Here is a 19,097-nt window from a genome sequence, read left to right as displayed (position 1 = left end):
TGATAGGTTGGAAGGAATTCAGACAATGGTTCAACGAGAGGCGCTTCTGTGACGCGGTTTGAATTGCAAATACCAATGAGTTTATGAACTCGGTTTGGGTTAGTAAGACAGTGACACAATATGCCAGTGAATTTCATAGATTGGCCAAATTCACTTTTGCTTTGGTACCAATGAATGTGGCCCAGAAGGGGTGATTCATTCGAGGATTGAACTCTCGGATGGCCAGAGCATTAGGATCGCTCTAGTATATGAGATTGTTACCTACGCTTGGGCAGTAAGGAGGGCCCTTGTTATAGAGGATGCAGAAGATGGGACATAGAGTGAGAGTATCATTGGGTGGGAAGGTTAGGCAATGGTATCCCCATTTAGGGGATCAAGTAGGGGCAGAGGCCCAGTAACCAAGAAAGAAAGACCCTTGATAGTTCTATTACTCATGGTCATGACAAAAGGGATCATAGTATTCAGGGCGGCTGCTAGGATGGTGATGAGGTTTGGAGAAGTTATCTAGTATGCGCCAAGTGCAGGAGACGTCATCTTAATGAATGCAGAGCAAAATTAAGTTTTCTATGTGGAATAGTAGGGCACATCAAGAGGAATTGCCTGATGTCAAAGACGGAACAACCAAAGAGTATAGATAGCTCTACCCAAGCTCGAGTGTCCGTTTCAATGCCATCAGAGCCTAAGGCTAGTCCCTTAGAGGCGGTAGGTCAACTTTCCATTTCATGTACCTTTATATTGAGTTGATTCAATCTGGTGCTACGTATCTCTTAGTGGAAGCATAGATATGTGGTACACATTGTACCATTATAAGTTATGGGGCTTGAGACCTTGTGTCTACTTGGGAAAGTTGGTAATTTCCATGAAGTGGGTCAGAGTATTATGGGTAGAAGTTACCAGTAATAATTGATTGAGATGGTTATATGAGGAAATCGGTATGATCCTATGAGTGGATTAGTTTGCCAATAAGGGATAACCATAGATTGTAAGAGAGAATGGCGACGTCTGGAATTAAAAAGGAAAGGACCCGACTGCGATTATGGGATGCCTAGCTATTGTGGTGAGTACCCCTAGGAATTATATCTGTTAGACCAAAGGGAGACTGGATCGGTTAGTGAGGATTCTGATAGGTCTATAAGGATTCGCAGGGATCATTGTCGCATCAAGGAATCGAGTGTGCTATGGAATTCATGCAGGGATAGAATCATTATTAGAAACATCATGAAGAATGAGACTAGCCACGAAGAAGGAGTAAAGGCTCAATTGAAGAGGTTATTTGAGGGTTGATCAGACGGAGCATCTCATCGATGGACACGTCAACACTGTTTGCCAAGAAGAAGGCCAAGTCTGCGAGGATGTGTACTGCATATGGATAGCCAAATCAAGTAATTGTCAAGAACATATATTGATTGCCAAGAATGAAGGATTTATTTGCCTGATTCCAAAGTAGGACAGTTCTCCTAGGAATTGACCCTCGATAAGGTTATTACTAGTTGAGGATCAAGGAAAGAGACATCTCAAGAATTGTCGTTCACTCCAGGTATGATGTGATGGGTTAGTAGCAAAGGCTCTTGAATTGATCGATGCTTCAACGACCCACATGAATTCAACAAGTAGAGAATACGAGGATGATTTTGACTAGTCATATCTAGCTCGATCACGAGTGTTTTGGACTACTTTCGGTTAAGAACAAAATATGAGTAATACCTGTATTGATCCTACTGAGGCTGAGGAAGCGGGAATTACGAGTAAGGCTCTAGAAGGGATAAGTTCTGATTTCTCAAAAAGATACTCAAAGTCACGTTATGGGAAATGATTGAATCATGTATGATGTAAATAGGATAGAAACCATAAGGAAATTGCTAAAGGAACACCTTAGGGGTGAGAAGCACGGTGAGATCGGTAAGACACATTGGATTTTACTCAACGCATCTTTGGGGATTGTTATACCCTTGATTGAAGTAACATAGAAACCTAACGTTTGTCTGAACTGATTGTCGTGTGCTGGATTCTCAAAGGTCGAAATAGGATTGATGAACACGACATGGCATTAAGATATGCACGTGAAGGACTGGTAGAGGAGGACGGTACTATGGACACTGTCCTTGCTTAGAACAAGGAGTATTAGTGAGATGTGCCAGGGATTTGAGTGTTCCCGTATATACACTGAAAGAGTGACTTAGATGTTCTACATGGGATGTCGAGTTGACAATAATGCCGGTTAGCCACGGTTAGGGTGGAGTAATGTCTGGATTTTTTTGGAACCTGTGATTGATAATTGGCATTTATACATCTATGAGTAACGGTGAAACATAGAAACAAGTTCTCCTAGGAATGATTATGAATCCTACCACTTTTGTGTTGATAGGTTAAGATAGGCAGATCGGATGAGTGATCTGGTGGATGTTAGCATTGAAGGGGGGGGGGGGGGGGGAGGGAGATTCGGGGCAAGTCTTAGGTTGCCACTTATAATTGTTCTATCCAGTAATATTGAATGAGTGTTAAGGACTAAAAGTGTATACTTAGAGGAGCACAACCTATTCTTTTAGTAAGGGAGAGATGATATTCAAAAGCCAGAAGGGCTATTATGGCTCTAAGGTATCCTGAAGTTAGAATTGAGGAATATAACTATGGACCCTTAGGGTGGATTACCTTAGATGGTAGATGAGGTTAATGGATGCGAAAAGTTGTGACTCGATCTATTGGGTTAACACACTATGGTTATGTGAGTGAGATATCAACTGAGAGAGTATGTATGAAAGCAGTTCGTATGACTCCAATGGACACTGAAATCGATAGTGTCAGATTGAGACCTTAGGTTCCTAGGTTCTGGAAAAGGGTCATAGAGTGGTACTGAGTAGGATATTGTGACATAGGGCACAAGAAAGTGCTTACTCTGGAAAATGAACAGAGGGACAGGAAGTATCCTGGTTTAGAATTGGCTTGGGGGATCGGTGAAATTATTAAGGATTGTTAGCGTAGGAGTGTCTGTGTTATTAAAAAGGCATAAGAGTTTGCAAATCTAAATATGGGAACGTGGAGTTTCAAGATTGAGGACTTTGTATTTTTCCGAGTATTATGAACTACAAGGATAAGATTGTTCGGAAAGGAAAGAGGTGTTTGACTCTAGATTTGATATATTTATGAGATCCTAATAAGGATTATGCCAGGGGCCTATAATTTAAACTTACCCCAACATGTGTAGAGGCTCATAAGGTGTTACTAGTTCCAATGTTAAGGAAAGGGTTATCGAGTACGACCCCTGATAGGGTAAGGAGAACTTGGAAATTCAGTGAACTTATTGTGTAAGAAAAAGCCAGTGAAAATTCTAGATAAAAGAGATAAACTCATACAGATTAAGAATATCCTTTTTGGGAAGGTGTTACAGAGAAATGACAAGGTAAAGGACCTAACTCTGGAGTTATAGTCACGTTTGCAGAATTAGTATCTCGAGATGTTTGACTAAATTTCGATGATGAAATTTTAATAAGGAGGTGATAGTTGTAACGTCCCAAATTTTTTTATTAAGGTTGAGTCCCTTGACTACAGTGTCTGGAGGACCTAATTGGGATTATATGAGCGATTAATGGATTATACGTGTGATTATATGATATAAATAATTTGTGTGGTAATGTGATTAGACATGCAATCTTGTGAGTATTAAATATGCATGTGTGCCCATTTTTGTATATTGGGACATGTTTGTAATTTTGGCCCGTTTATGTGTTATGATTGAGGCACCAGTGGTATGGGGATATATTTGTGATGTGTGCTTCGAGGCAGTCCTAGGGAGCAGATTAGCGGAATAGTCAAAAAGGGATCAAATAACTTTATCAGGGTGAACCCAGGGGTATTTTTGGAATGTAGCATGTAATCGAGGTTGAACGTGTAACTAGTAATTATTTATCGATTATTTGGGTATGTCGGGATTAATTGGGAATTTATATGACCACTAGCGGATTAATGAGATATCTGGCAAATGAGGAAATTTCCCTTGAGGGAATTTGAGAGAGAGATTTAGCCATAGGGGCATTTAGGTCATTTTGTACCAAAAGTAGTGACTTAGTCACTCTTTCCGTCAGCTGTAGAAAACCTTAAAAACAGAGTAAATCAAAGGCAACCAGTTCTTTCTCTCTCTTATTCTCTTGGTTCTCTCTCTCTATCTCATTGCGTTGAGGTGTTTTGGAATTTTGAGGCGAAAAGGCTTAAAACTTGAAGGATTGAAGTTAGAACTTGGGCATAGGTAGCTTGGCGTTTGCAACTTGATAGACTAAAGTTATGAATCCTCCGTGTTTCCATGTAATTCTTTATGTTTTGAGGTGTTCTTGAGTCTTGAGCTCAAGTTGATTTTGAAATTTTGTTAGAGTTTTGAGTGAGTTTAGGGCTGGGGTTTTCACGGTATTTTTGTATTGATAATTTTTTGGGATTGAGTTTTGATGTTGGGTTATGTTTGGGAAAAAAATTAGTAAGGTTTTGGCTGAGGAAAGATAGTAAAATATGGGTTCGAAGAGTTGCACCGCAACCTTGTTCTTGGGTCGTCGCGACCCTGTGTGAACTCAGGGCCTAGGTGAGGTTCTGTTTTAGAGGTGTGTCATGACTCTCTGGGGCAAGTCGCGACTTGTGTATTGAATTCTAGATAGGGAGCTTTCTGTGTGTGAGGTGCACCGCGACCCTTAGGGGCAAGTCGCGGCTCCCCTAGGCAACTTTGGCCAAGAGGGGTTTTAAGCTCTGGAACCCAAACTTATGGGCTCGGGAAGGACTCTACTACCCAGTTTAGTATAATTCGAGGTCCCCGAGTGTAACGCCCTACTTCCTTAGAGCCGTTATATGTGAGTTAAAAATGTGTCATTAGCTCGCTAATCGAGGTTTTATGTTAAAAGTGTAACTAAACTGAAATAAAAGTTGTTTAAAGACATTAAGTATAAAATATAGTCATTCATTGAAATAGTAAAGAGTTATACATTTGGGATCCCAAAATATTATTTAGAAAATACTTTACAACTCAAAATTACAACCAAGGTTGACCTAGGCAACAAAACGAATCTCAGTACAATGCATTTTCTTAAAATCACCCTGGTCGTGGCAGCCAATTATGCTGAACATGTACCCGTTGCTCCACGCTCTCCGTACTCATGGTTGGTCGACCTTTCCCATGTCATTACCTGCACCATAGAGCACCCATGAGCTGAAGCCCAGCAAGAAAACTCAACACAAATCCTGTAACTTATATATGACAATCCACAATATATTACAAACAACCAACTGGCTAACATATAGCGGCCAGCGCCGTCCCAGGCAATAACTAGGCCCTGGGTTTGTGGTCTTCATAGAGAGGGTGACTCTAGCACCGTAGGAGGGTCTTGCCCTAACTGCCTGCACTCAGTGACTCAATGCCATCCCGGCCCCTTGTTGTATTCATCTTCCTGCCATTCTCGACCTTCGCTGTTCCCGGCCTTCGCCGTTGACTCATAAGTATGCATTAGATAATACAATATCAACAAATATTTAAACACATATAGAATATAAACATTAGGGCCATGTCGTGCAATAAAATCATTAGGGCTACACCCTGAAATACAAACAATAGGGCTACGCCCAGTTAAACAAACAATGGGGCCACACCCTGCTCTACGGGTACAACAATTTCCTTCCCTGTGTCCCGAGCTATCTGAGCACTACAATCCCGAGCACAGCTCCCTAACCCAGACCTTGTTGAAATCCTAGTCACAACACATTCAGAATAACCATCCATCAAGTTCCAGACCAATAAATAACTTTGGAATATAAATCTAACCTCCGAGACCTTGGATTCTATCGATCCGGGTGGTAAAATCCTTCCCGAGCCTTAACATTGTGTTCCTGAGCTAAAAACCTTTGCACAACAATTACTTTGCATTTAAGCCATGGCCCAGCCCTTAAGGACCGCGACGCGCTCAAGTCAGAGGCAAAATGTCTCTTTGTTGTGGGACACTTGCTGCGGCGCGCTATACCTTGCATCGCCGCACGTCTAGGCAAATAGGGGCTTTCGAGCCTCTTTGACACACAGAGGTCGCAACGCCTGAAGAACAGGGCCGCGGCCCGAGCCCCCAAACCCAGAAATCCTAGCTATTTTCTGCATTTTTCCTCGAGCCTAAACCCCAATTTCAAACCCCAGACACCAATTCATCCCAGAATCAAGCCTAGACTTCCCTTCCACATAACCTAAACATCACAACAAAACCACAAACAACTCCGCACACTCATCAACACCCAAAATCAAACTTAGAATTGAACTCTCATGCAAACCTCTAATCATAGCAGAATTCCCTCTGTACAAGATTCGACCTTGACCTAACTTCAATTTTTCTCAAACTTCAGCCTCAAATCCACAGTCTCAACCATTTGAATTCCCAAAGCTTGCTTAAGCCTCCAAAAGAGAGAGAGAAAACTGATGGAGAGAAAGAGTTGAGAGTTGTTGCTTGTCCTTCACTTAATTCTAGTTGTTTCTGAAGCCATCTGTATATCAAACCTTAGTCAAAAGTCTAAAATGCCCTTAAGCTTATCCTAATCCTCAAGTGCTAATAAGAGCAATCTCGTTAATTTCTAAGTCCCGCTAGTTCCTCGAGTGTTCCTATAAATCCCCATTTCATCCCGACATGTCCAAATCATTGCTAAATTACTACCCATTACTTGATGAATCCCGAACACATATTACGTTCCCAAAATACCCCTAGGCTCCTCCCGAGCCGAGTATTCGACCCCGTTGTGACTATATAGCTAAACTACTCCCTAGGACCATCTCAGATCGTGCATCATAAATGTATCACCACTCACTCGTGGTATCAATCATAATATACACAAATATTGCATTTATGCCCTCAACGAGCTAAAATTACAAATATGCCACTAATAGCCAAATGGGTCCCACATGCATATTTAATTCACCTAAACATTTCTAATCGCAAATTCATCAAATTCTTATATTAACGTAATTAAATCAATTGTTGCCCTCTCAGCACGCTAATCAAGACCCTAAGCCTTATTAGAAAATTTGGGACGCTACACCGAGACTAGTATATTATTCTGAAGCTTCTAATTGATTTAGGCCATGATGACTATTTATTATTACGCTGTGACTAAATTTTACGACTAAGACTCGTGATTAGGAATCGTGCTCGGGATCACCTTGGGTTGTCAGCTCGGGACTCAGGGTAAGCTAACTGTCTGTGCCCATAGAGCTACATTGTGCTTAGTGATAAGTGTTTTTTTTGTAACTATTACATCCACTAGTACAAATATAGGCTTTCTTTGCAATTTATTTTCAACCTTAAAGAAAAAGTGTAGAGAAAATGTTAGAATGAGTCAAAAATATAACATTTAATACCCGCGCCATATTTTATTGCAATTTTTAAAAAAAATCAGTGTAGAGTTTGAATTGAGGAGGAGGCGGGGACTTTTCTCCAAGGTTCTTTAGCAAGAATCGCAGAGAAAAGTTTACCACTTTTCTCTGAAGTTATATGGAAATAGCCGGGGACAAAACCCATCCACCCCTATAAACACAAAACGAGACCCTAAAACTTCCCCTCATTTCCCACATTTGACACACGAGAAGATCAAGGAGTGGAACCGCCTTCGTCCCCAGCCACGAGTAATGTCCATTTTCAACATTTTTCTTAATTTTCTTGTATGTTAAAGCTTTAAATCTTGTAAATATACCTAATATTGATTTATTTTGAAGTTTTTGGGAAAAAATGAAGAAATATTGAGTGAATTTAATGGTGTTTCAATGTATGTTTATAGTGTGATTTTCAAGTTTTTTTCTAACATTTTTAAAACTTTATATTGGATTAGAAGATATTTTTATTGTTAAAAAACATGTAATGATCACTAAAACTTGATTTTTTTTAATATATATTCCTCTTTTTAGTTATTTTTTTTATACTATCTACTTAATTTATTAGTATTTTAATAAAGTTAATATTAACTATGTTAGATCTTTAGAATGTATTGTATTTTACATAATTTTTTATATTATAATAATATTATTTACATAATTTTTTATAATATAATATAACATTATTTTTTACATATATATTTTTTATATTATTTATGTACGCCCTGGTTTTCCCACGGGCTGATTAGCGAGCTGAGGTACGACCTGATCATGATTACCAGGCAGACATCCCCAGGACTGGAGCTGTTGTCGTAAGGTCCTACCTCCTTAGCTCGGGGTAACTTAAAGGTTTTCCAAGACTGCCTAAGGATTGAGGCTGGACTTGGAAGGCCGCAGGTCGAGTGAAGATCCAACTCGTGAGGCTGCGACCCCTTATAAAGTCAACCACGCAAGGTAAACGTGCATATATCAGACATCACATGTTTGATATATCCCTGACTTCTCGGACACGCAGCAGGAACGTGCGTACGCAGACACCCACGACTGGGTTGGGCCGTGCGGCCCACTATCTCCTTACCTATTGATTTGACCACACTTATGTGTCAGGTTTAGGAATTAATCATGAATGTCACAGAGTTGACATGATAGGTAAGAAGGACACGGGATGACCTTCTTACAAACTCCCAGGTGCCTTCTCCTATAAATATGGAGACCTTGGGAGTTAATAGGGGTTGGATTCTCTATTGTAAGAAATACCTTGTAATCAAATATCCAGTATATAGCAATAATACTGACTAGTGGAGTAGAAGGATTTTAACCTTTGAACCACTTAAAAAACGTACTTTGAGTGACCATTTCATTTCCTAATATCATATATCTGTTTCGGTTCAACCTAAGCACTAATCCCTTTCTCTTCTTTTCTTAATTTCCTGTTGGCGAAGAACCGCATCAACAGTTTGGTGCTTTTATTGAGAGCGAGTTCGATTAGTGCTATCGCAAACATCCAACTATGGTGACTACTCGATCCAGGCACGGTAACGAGACAGAACAGCATGATGGGCAGGAGGCTCATCATACTGCCACCCCTGGTGAACAAGTTCCTGAAGTCCAGCAGCGGCCAGGAAAGCAGCCGGCGGGCCAAGATGACACCGGAAGTTCGGCACCCCAGCCACCTAATCTGAACCCGTGTTATTACACTGCTGTGTAGATGGAGAATGCTCAGCTGAGGAGCCAGCTAGCAATAGCTAGCCAACAGATCAAGGATGTGCTGGCCCGACTACCCCCTCTCACAACCGACGCTAACGTCGGAGAGAGGCAAGGCGAGGCTACTAAGTCTCGTCGGGGTAACTGGTCCAGGCATAGCCGCTCGGACAGACTTCCGACAGCCAACTCCACTCCATCACACCATCGAGAGGCAAACTTCGAAGAAGTGCCTAGAGCCAGACAATAGCAGTACAGCCGTTCGGTCAGGACGTCGACTCCTAGCTCCCAACCATCCTCAAGAGCGCCCAGGGGAGCTTGAGGAAATTCCCGAAGGAGATCCGGGGAGGGCTCACAGCATCAGCCCATCCCCAACAACCGTCCTGCGCCTCGTCCAGATTGCCAGGCGCGGGACCAGCAGGTTGGCCGGGCCGAAAGGCCCCCACCGAACTTGATCCGTCCTGACGGGACCAGGATCGCATCTCCAGTCAGGCATCCTCCGTCTTCGATCAGATATCCATCTCCTCCTCAGCCCGTCCGACATATTCCAGCCTACGGAAGTAGCAGGAGAGATCCGCCATCAGCTGGACCTTCCTGGCGTAGCAGGGCGCCAAGGGAAAGCCGAGATCCTCAGCACCAAAGACGAGCTCCGAGCCTCTCTAGCAGAAGCTACTGGACCGGCAGTCGTCGGAGTGACCTTTCTGGCGAGGACCTACATCAGCGTTTGAGCTCGGCACATAGTCCACAAGCCAACCAGGGGGGCGACCTGCGGGACCGCCTTAACTCCCATAGAGGGGATCAGGTAGGAGGAGACTACCATGCTCGCTCAGGGGGGGACCCTGTCCGAAGTACGTAACAGAGGGAATGCCCCAAATAACCTATCTCAAGATAGGAGGGGCAATAACCCACCAAATATGTACAATGGATCCGGAGCTGTTGAACAGCCCCAGAATAACCAAGGACATCAGGACCAAACCCTCGAGCGCCTAGCCCAGATGGAGGAACTGATGAGGAAGCTCCTGTCAGAAAAAGAAAAAGATGAATATGATTCAGGGGACGAGATGGAGCTCTTCGCCCCCAGCATAGCAGGAATGGCGTACCCACCTGGTTTCCGCATGCCGCACCTGTCCAAGTTCAATGGAGACGGAGATCCGTCGGATCATTTGGGGATGTTCAACACCCTAATGGTGGCCCACAACATTGGCCCTGAGCTGAGGTGTTTAATCATCCCTTCCACACTGACTCGACCTACTAGGCAGTGGTTCAAGCAAGGCAAAAGACAGTCAATTAGCTCCTGGAAGACTTTCTCGTCAGATTTCAAAAGGGCATTCCGAGCCTCCCAGGCTGCGCGCATTCATGCCGACTCCCTGGCTAACGTGAGGCAGCATCCCGGTGAATCTCTGACGGCCTACCTGAGTAGATTAGCGAACGTCGCTGCTCGAGCCAGAGACGCGGATGATAGCTCCAAGCTCATGGCCATGAGAACTGGAATCCTCGTCGGAAGGGATCTCTGGAAAGACATACAAAGAAATGGATCAACTTGGAGGAGGCCGAAGCTTCAGCTGAAGGAACCAGCCAGGTCCCTGAGCAGCCCGCTGGAGTGGGGACGGAGGTCGTGGCAGCAACCCAAAATGTCACACAGAACAACCAGCTCGGTGGAGGCAAAAGAAATGGAAACGGCGAGGGCAGCCAGCACGGCCAAAAGAAGAATAAGTCCGTAGATAAGTTTAAGCCCATATTCGAGATTTATACAGAGCTCACCCAGTCTAGGGAGAATATCTTCCTAGCCAACTCTACTCGAGTCCCCTGGAAGAGGCCGGAGCCATTAAAACACCGAAAGGGGAAGAGAGACACCTCCAAGTTTTGTCATTTTCATAACGATGTTGGCCACAATACCGACGATTGTAGGCATTTAAAAGATGAGATCGAGACCCTCATCCGAGCCGGCTCCTTGGCTCAATACGCATGGAACAGGGTTCCAGCAAGTCGACCTTCTCCGGAGGTCCCGGCCAGTCAGCCCGGGTCTCGGGTAGATCAGGATGTACCTCCTCCTGTGGTAGGAGGAGAGATATCCACCATCTCTGGAGGTCCGCATATGGCCGGCACGAGCAGGGGCGCCCAGAAGAGGTACGTGAACGAACTAAAGGCGCATAACGGAATGGAGTTCGTCTCGGAGCAGCGTCAGCCAAAGCAGCAGCGATTGGAGAGGCAACCGATCGTTTTTACAGAGGAAGATACGGGCCATGTCCAGTTCCCTCACAATGACCCTTTGGTCGTGGTAGTTCAGCTCGCCAATCAGAGAGTCAGGAGGGTGCTGATCGACAATGGGAGCTCGGTGAACCTCCTATTCCGGTCCACGTTGGAGAAGATGGATTTGACTGTCGCCGAGCTGAAGGCGACCTCCATGATGTTGTATGGTTTTTCGGGAGAAGGATCAACAACAATAGGGACGATCGAGCTGGTGATCACCCTAGGAGAAAGATCTTGGACAGTCTCCAAACTCCTCGAGTTCATGGTCATTGACTGCTCCGCTGCGTACAACGCAATTTTGGGATGACCTACACTCATGGCATTTGAGGCCGTCACTTCCATTCGCCACCTCGCGATGAAATTCCCTACTTCCACGGGAATATGCACTGTCCATGGAAATCATCTCGCTGCCAGGGAATGCTACAGCATTTCCATGAAGGGAAAATCTAAACCCGGGCAGCTAGCAATGGCCATTCAAGGTGGTGAAGAGGAATATCAGGAACCCTTAGCTGATCCTGAGATTGAAAAACCTCAAAGCGCCGAAGGGGAAAATGTCGTCTTAAGTGAGGATATTAACCCCCGAATAGGCGAGGAAAGATCTAAGCTCCAGGCTGTTGAGGAGCTCGAGGAAGTGAACATCGATCCGCAGAACCCTTCTCGGAAGGTCAAGCTCAGGAAAAATCTCTGTAGCAAGAGGAAGGCGGAGCTGACCGAGTTTCTGCGGAATAACCTGGACATGTTTGCATGGTCACACAAGGATATGGTGGGAATCACCCCGAGTGTCATCATGCACACACTTCATCTGGATAAAAGTGTTCCCGCCAAGTCCCAGAAGCAAATACGTTTAGGAACAACCCGGGCTGAAGCCCTAGAAGAAGAAGTAGCCCGGCTCAAGAAATGCGGCTTTATCCGTGAAGCCAAGTTTCCGATCTGGGTCGCCAACCCCGTGCTAGTTCCAAAGCCTAACGAGAAGTGGCGGACCTGCATCGACTTCTCCGACTTGAATAAAGCCTGCCCCAAGGATTGCTTTCCATTGCCAAGGATTGACCAGTTGGTGGATGCCACGGTGGGGCACGAGCTCATGTCCTTTATGGACGCGTACTCAGGCTACAATCAGATCACCAGCTTCATGACCCCGACTAACGTTTATTGTTACAAGGTCATGCCATTCGGACTTAAGAACGCCGGAGCTACCTACCAAAGGTTAGTGAATAGAATGTTCGCAGACCAGATCGGAAAAAACATGGAAGTGTACGTTGATGACATGCTAGTCAAGTCAAAGACTGCCGATAACCATGTTTCTGACCTGGAAGAATGTTTTAAGATACTACGAGAGTATGGCATGAGGCTTAATCCATAAAAGTGCACTTTTGGAGTTGCATCAGGGAAGTTCCTGGGGTTCATTGTCAATACCCGAGGAATCGAGGCAAACCCTGACAAGATCAAATCATTGCTCGAGCTTCCCTCACCCAGGTCGCGCAAGGATGTCCAAGGCCTGACAGGAAGAGTGGCAGCCCTCAATCGATTTATTTCCAAGTCCACCGATAAGTGTTTGCCATTCTACAACCTGCTCTGAGGAAACAAGAAGTTCGAATGGACAGAAGAGCCTTTTTTTCTCTACCTGGCTGTCACTCAGGATGCAGTTAGTGTCATATTAGTATGGGAAGAAGACTGAGTTCAGAGACCAGTCTACTACATCAGCAAGAGACTTCTCGGAGCTGAATCCCGGTTCTCATTGATGGAGAAATTGGCGGTTTACCTTATCACGGCCTCGCAAAAGCTCAGGCCGTACTTCTAGTCCCACTCGATACACGTCATGACCGATCAGCCTTTAAGGCAGGTTTTGCAAAATCTTGAAGCATCGGGACGTTTGTTAAAATGGGCAATTGAACTCAGTCAGTTCGAGATTTTGTACACTCTGCGAATTGCTATAAAAAGTCAGGCCCTGGCCGATTTTATGGCAGAATGCACGGGATTCCAGGAGGATCCCGCAGAAGACTCACCCCAAGTCACCTTGCCCTAGGCGTCGTGGAGGATCTTTGTGGATGGTTCATCCAACGAGAACGGCTCCGCAGCTGGAATCATTTTGATATCCCCAGAGGGACATAGATTCCACTCGGCGTTGAGATTCGGGTTCAAGGCCTCCAACAACGAGGCCGAATACGAAGCTTTGCTGGTCGGGCTGAGGATAGCCCAGGAGTTGAAGGCGAGCTCCGTCCAGTGCTTCAGTGACTCCCAGCTTGTGGTAAACCAGGTTCTGGGCGAATATCAATCACGGCGACCCAAGATGGCCGCCTATCTGGCAAAGGTAAAAGGTGAGCTGTCCGCATTTAGGCGAGGCTCGATCGAACAGATACCTCGGGAGCAGAACGCTAACGCAGATGCTCTTGCCAAGCTCACCACCTCTGGGGAGACGGAGACCTTGGGGTTAGTGCCAATAGAATTCTAGGAGAAACCAAGTATAGAAGTAGTCAGGACAGAGGTCGAGATGATTGATGCCAGGCTGACCTGGATGACCCCCATCCTTGAGTATCTCGTCGAGGGAAAGCTGCCTGAAGGACGCAATGAAGCACGGCGAGTACTCTATCAAGCTCCCAGGTATGCGATGGTAGATGGAGTGTTATACCGGCGTGGGCATTCCCTACCTCTCCTACGATGCGTTCTTCCAGGCGAAGCAAAGGCCATCTTGCAGGAGGTGCATGAGGGTTTTTGCGGAGACCACACTGGGGGGCGAAGGTTGGCCTTAAAGGTCCTGAGGCAAGGATATTACTGGCCAACTCTGTCCAAAGACTCGATATAATACGTGAAAAAATGCGACAAGTGCCAGCGATTCGCCGCAGTTGCCCGAGCTCTTCCAGTCGAGCTGAAGATGATCTCATCCCCATGGCCGTTCACAGTATGGGGGATCGACTTGGTGGGCGCCCTCCCTACTGGAAAAGGCGGGGTCCGTTACGCCGTGGTAGCCATCGACTACTTTACGAAGTGGGCTGAGGCAGAACCTTTGGCGACGATAACATCCAAAAAAGTGCTTGACTTCGTGGTTAAAAGCATTGTCTGTCAATTCGGCCTGCCCAAGAAGATCGTTTCCGATAATTGCACTCAGTTCGACAGCGACCTGTTCACTGAGTTTTGTGAAAGGTACAGAATTGTGAAAAGTTTCTCCTCCGTGGCCTATCCTCAGGCGAATGGCCAAGTCGAAGCTGTCAACAAGACTCTAAAGGCGAGCCTCAAGAAGAGATTAGATGAAGCGAAGGGGGTCTCGCCAGAACAGCTCCCCCAGGTCCTATGGGCATACCGGACCTCACATTGGACTCCTACAGGTCATACTCCTTTTTCCTTGACCTTTGGAAGTGAGGCAGTCCTCCCCGTGGAAATTAAGGTGCTTTCGCATAGGGTCCAGTCTTACGACCAGGATCGCAACCACGAGCTACTGTGCAATTCCCTTGACCTAGTTGATGAAAGGCAAGAAGATTCGCAACTCCAGCTTGCCCATTATCAGCAGAAGATCACTCGCTATTTCAACTCCAAAGTCAAAAAGCGTGCCTTTAGCGTTGGCGACCTGGTCCTAAGGAGAGTCTTCTTAACCGGTAAGGACCCTAAAGATGGAGTCTTGGGACCGAACTGGGAAGGACCATATCAAGTCATCGAGGTCATTAAGGAGGGAACTTATAAGTTAGCTCGGCTTGATGGAGGGGCAGTCCCGCGGACTTGGAACGCCATCCATTTAAAGAAATATTATCAATGATTCATTTGTAAGGCCTGGAAGGCCATGTTTTATGTATTAAGCAATGAGAATTAGCTTTTTGTTTATATTTGTACATGTTTTCAAGTATAATCTAAAGTAACCACGAAAGACCCTTTCCCAGTTACTTGGGGGGCATATGGTACCTGGATATAACCAGGTCACCTTAATGACTTAGAAGTTGATTCATATCGATTGATCGTTGTTTTTCTTAAAAAACGCGAGATATTGGTAAGGATTAACGCGAACTAAGCCCTATCCTGGATTTAACCAGGTCATCATAAAACTTAGAAGTTGATTTAAATCTATTGATCGTTGTTCTTCCTCAAGAGCTCGAGATATGGATAAAAGTTAATGCGAACTAAGTTTTCAAATTAAGTTCCTGGATATAACCGGGTCATAAAACTTAGAAGTTGATTTAAATCTATTGATCGTTGTTCTTCCTAAAGAGCTCGAGATATGGATAAAAGTTAACGTGAACTAAGTTTTCAAATTAAGTTCCTGGATTTAACCAGGTCATAAAACTTAGAAGCTGATTTAAATCTATTGATCATTGTTCTTCTTAAAGAGCTCGAGATATGGATAAAAATTGACACGAACTAAGTTTTCAAATTAAGTTCCTAGATATAACCGGGTCATAAAACATAGAAGTTGATTTAAATCTATTAATTGCTGTTCTTCCTAAAGAGCTAGAGATATGGATAAAAATTAACGGAAACTAAGTTTTAAAATTAAGTTCCTGGATATAACCAGGTCATAAAACTTAGAAGTTGATTTAAATCTACTGATCGTTGTTTTTCCTCAAGAGCTCGAGATATGGATAAAGATTAACGCTAACTATGTTTTTCAAAAATTGTAACCAGAATGCGTAGGGGCAAGAGAGAGAATCAATTAAAAATAAAATTATGTTAAATTGTCTCGACGTGGAAACACCTCATGCTTAAGTTACACAAAAAAAAAAGAAGAGTTAAAATTATTGAAGGAAAGGGCATGAGAGAGGAAGGCCCTAAGCTCCGCCAGGTGGCCCCTTCGAGGTCGCCGTCTCGCCCTGCTCAGCTACGCCGGAGCCTTCCTCGGCCTCAGAGGGCGCTTCTTTATATAGGCGAGATTGGAACTTCACCCGCAAGCGCTCCCAGAGGTTCGCTGCCAGGAAGGAGAAGTCAGCGTCTGGATTGTAGGCCCAGTAATGGTAGAATAAGTCCTCCAGGGCCTTTTCTTAAGTTGTCCGCTCGGCCTCCAGGGCGGCCTTGGCCTCAGCCTTCGCGGCATCTAGGTCGGTCCGCGCGGTGGCGAGGGTGATCTCGAGCTCCTGAACCTTTGGGCAGGTTTTTTCCGACTCGGCCTGCGAGGCCGCCAAGGCATCCTTATCCGCCTGCAGAGAAGTCTGATGCTCACTCTTCATCTCCTCGAGCTGAACCTTAGCCCTGGCTATGCTCCGGTGAAGGGCAACGGCGCCCTGCGAGAGATGAGGGACAATTGCCTTAGAAAAAAAAGAGAAGGGAGAAAAGAAACACAGGGAAAGCATGATAACAGAAAGCCATAAAAGGGTAAAGTCAGCTTACCGTCAGGGTCATGCCCAACGAAGACTCCATCACGCCCACCGAGCTCATTGTCTCGATGGCTCGGAGCTCCTTCTCGTTTAACTTGTATATATGGCTGACGACGTAGTTCACCAACTCATACACCATTCCCCGGAAGGCCTCTAGAATCTTCTCCAGGTCCTGGGGATTGACTGGGATGCGTACCTCGGAGGGTACAATCGCCGAAGCCTCGAGCTCCGCTCCTGCGTCCCAGGCGGCGGCCGGAGCTCGCGGAGGGGGTGGGGGCATGTTGCTGCCCCCTGTAGCGGGAGGAACCACTCCCACTACCTGGGCAGCTGGGGGCTGCTCTTTCTCCTTTGCAGGAGACTTGCGGGGGTCCCGGCGACTTGCCTAGACATCCGGAACCACTTCATTCTTGGCCCAGCGGCCCCAGCTGAGGGGTTCCCCCCAGAGAACGCACCTCGCAGGCTCTCTTTGGGCTGAGACATCTCTTCTGTCAAAACAAAGACATGGTTAGTACAAGAGTTTACAATCATACAGAAACAAAAACAAAGGGGCAAAAAGAGAAATTAAAGTATACGCATACTAAAGGAAATCCTACCCCCTGAGCTAGAAGAAGAATCTAAGTCAATTTTTTCGCGAGCTGGCGCAAGTTTTGGGTCCGAGGCTGATTCAGGGCTAGATTCTTCTACATATTGCCTAAGCCCCGGAGCTACGACATCCCTCCGGAGTGAGGGCCATGACCGAAGGTTGGCCCCATACTCCTCGAATAGGATCGACCTAAAGGCTAGGGTGTTATCTACTACTATGGTACCCGTAGGCTGGTTATCTTGGTAGTCCAACACAAGTCGGTCGACACAGTGGAGCAGGGTTGTATTCAGGTCCGGATCACTTCGGTGACGATGGACGAGCTGCCTAGGATTGAACCTAGCTAGCCGGGGGTCTGCTGTGGCCCTATCTAAACTTCTAAACAAGTAAGGGTTACCTTGGCCAGAAGGACCCGCGGCTGCTCCGGACAGACTCCACTCCTCGCCCGATGTCTGGGCGACCTCCAACGCCCGCCTCTTGTTTCTCACGAGGGGAACCTCATCCTCCTCGTTCTCCTCATCTTCATTCCCCGCGACCTCCTCCACAATGATGGGCCTGGTATCACGGGCTGGGGGAAGCCCCCGGGGCCTCCTTAGGTTCAGAGTCTGATTTGGGAAAATCAGCTTGCAGGCCACCATCGTCTCGTCTCTTACGAGCACGCAATAATCCTTCTCGCTGGGGGGCAAGCCCGTCAGTCTCTCGTACTGGGCCCCGAGGGTCACAGATTTCTCTGTCCTTGCGAAGATAGCTGCAGGATTAATCTAAGCCAGAAAGGGATACAGGAGGAGCTAAACAATACTTAACTTTCGAGCTAAGGATGAATAGCACTTACGAGGGCGATTGAAGTAGTGGAGCTCGCAGTTTCTGAACCCCGTCGACATAAAGAATTGATCTTTAAAGTCCTTGGGATGGCTAGGCAGCTCGATGACCGCAGCCGTGTTGGGGAATCGGGTTAAGTAATAAAACCCGTCGCCTCGCCCCCGCTTATCCGGGCTGGCCTTGAGGCAGAAAAGGTACAAAATATCCGCGGGAGTTGGGACCTCCCACTCGTCCTTCAAAAATAAATATCTCAACCCCGCCAACAACTGATAAGAGTTGGGGGGGAGCTTGAATGGGGCTAACTTCACATAATTTAGGAAGTCAGCAAAATACTGGTCCAACGGGGGGAAGGCCCCCGCCTTGAAATGCTCGCCGCTCCAGGCCGCGAATTCCTCGTCGAGCGGCGCGCAGCTTCGTTCGCCTTCCGCGGGAGGTCAGGCAATCACTGACGCTCTCCCCAGCCCGATGTTGTGGGAGAGGAATAGCTTGTTGATCTTCGTCTGGTTGGTAATCTTTGAGACAATCCTCTCCGCCTCAAAGAACGCGTCAGGAGCCACCTCGAGCTCCTGCTCCACTACCGGCCCAAAGTTGGGGATCGGGGATTCCGGCATCACCGCCTTTCCTTTGTCTTGTTGGGAGGCCAAGCTGCCGACGGTCTTCTTTGGAGCGTTCCTCTTCGGTGCCATCTGGTCGCCTAGCAAACAAAAGAAAAGATTTCAGAAAAGGCGACCTAAGCATGAGGAAGAATCAAAGTGTTCTTTGCACGAGCTGAGGTAAGCCCAGCCCGTGGAGAGTGAGACCACGCGGTTCTATGACCACGCTCCTGTGCTCCCAACAGATCCCCGATTACTCGGAATTCGTGTGTCAGGAGGGTCAGGATAGAATTTTCCTTGGATGGAAAGTTTCAGTAGGCAAAGAGGGCAAAACCGCCTGTGAAGCGTGTCCCCTAAGCTACCAGGTTTTGCACCCAAAATTCCAAAACTCCTACCTTGAAATTTTCCCCAGAAAACGCATCCTGTAAACCATACTCCTAAACGATTTCCTACAGCAAAAATACCCTAACCTAAAAGGCTTTCGACCTTCATGC

Source organism: Humulus lupulus, chromosome 3 (assembly GCF_963169125.1).
Source record: "Humulus lupulus chromosome 3, drHumLupu1.1, whole genome shotgun sequence".
Classification (NCBI taxonomy): Eukaryota; Viridiplantae; Streptophyta; class Magnoliopsida; order Rosales; family Cannabaceae; genus Humulus; species Humulus lupulus.
This window is presented reverse-complemented; position numbering follows the sequence as displayed.